The sequence below is a fragment of the Frankliniella occidentalis genome, unplaced genomic scaffold (genome assembly GCF_000697945.3).
Source record: "Frankliniella occidentalis isolate FOCC.00 unplaced genomic scaffold, Focc_3.1 Scaffold163, whole genome shotgun sequence".
Classification (NCBI taxonomy): domain Eukaryota; kingdom Metazoa; phylum Arthropoda; class Insecta; order Thysanoptera; family Thripidae; genus Frankliniella; species Frankliniella occidentalis.
Window position 1 is genome coordinate 428,797 of NW_026267289.1, and position 1,008 is coordinate 429,804.

The window sequence follows — 1,008 nt, forward strand, 5'->3', positions numbered from 1 at the left end:
CACCGTGCGAATTCTCAAAGCTTGCGCGCGATTTTATGACGCGTTGAAGGCTTTGGCAGCAGCTCGGCTGGGATTAGGCTGTGTGTGTGTGTGTGCGGCGCGCGCACAGTGCTGCTGCAGCGCCGCCCACTGCACACCTAGTCCATAAAAATGCTTTCAAAATCAAGACGACCGACACACACAACTAATGCAGCCGGCGGAGCCCAGGCGGAGCCCCATAGCGCCGCTTTTATGATAATCAGACCACTATACATATTTCTGCCGCCAGTTAGGATTGGCGACGCGTGTGTGCGAGTGCCTACGACCACTTTGCCGGCTACCGGCCGTTCGGTTCAAGGCGACGGATAGCAGTGGCGACGGTTTTACTGTAAACTCCACAAGTCCGCGATGTCGTGAATATGCGACCGTCGATATCCTAACCTACAGGAGCTTGAACGATAGAACGGCTTGCATTCAAAACAGCCTCCCACGTCCCCGCACAAATTCGCAAAATTCCCGATTCGTTTTCAGAACAATGTGGGACGCGTCTCCAGCATCAGCCGAGGCATCAGTTCCTCATGCGCTGAATATCAATGAATGGCTGAATGCGGCCCAATGAATGGGAGGCGCTGCTAAAGTCGACCGGCCAAAAGCTTTACTTTTTGGGGTCTCTAATTCCTCCGGGGGCGAGACGTGCATTGTGTCAGGCCGTGGCGAGGCGTAGTGCAGTCAGATGCGGTAGGGCTGCGGGTGGGGGGGACCTTCTTCCTCCTGTCCCACCCCCCTCTCCGCCCCGGCCACTCACCGGATGTCGTGCGCGACGCGTTCAGACCGCCCTCCTGCTCCTCCGACGGCACGGTAGCGAAAAATTACGCCATGTGTGGAATCCACAAACTCTGGAGGCGGGCACGACGGAAATGTCGTCAAATAAGTAAAGTCGAGAAGTTAATGAGTTTACTTTTGTTTTTGCTCTATACTACACCGGGAGTTACTTCCACCACACCACACCTCACCTGACTGCCCCGCCCC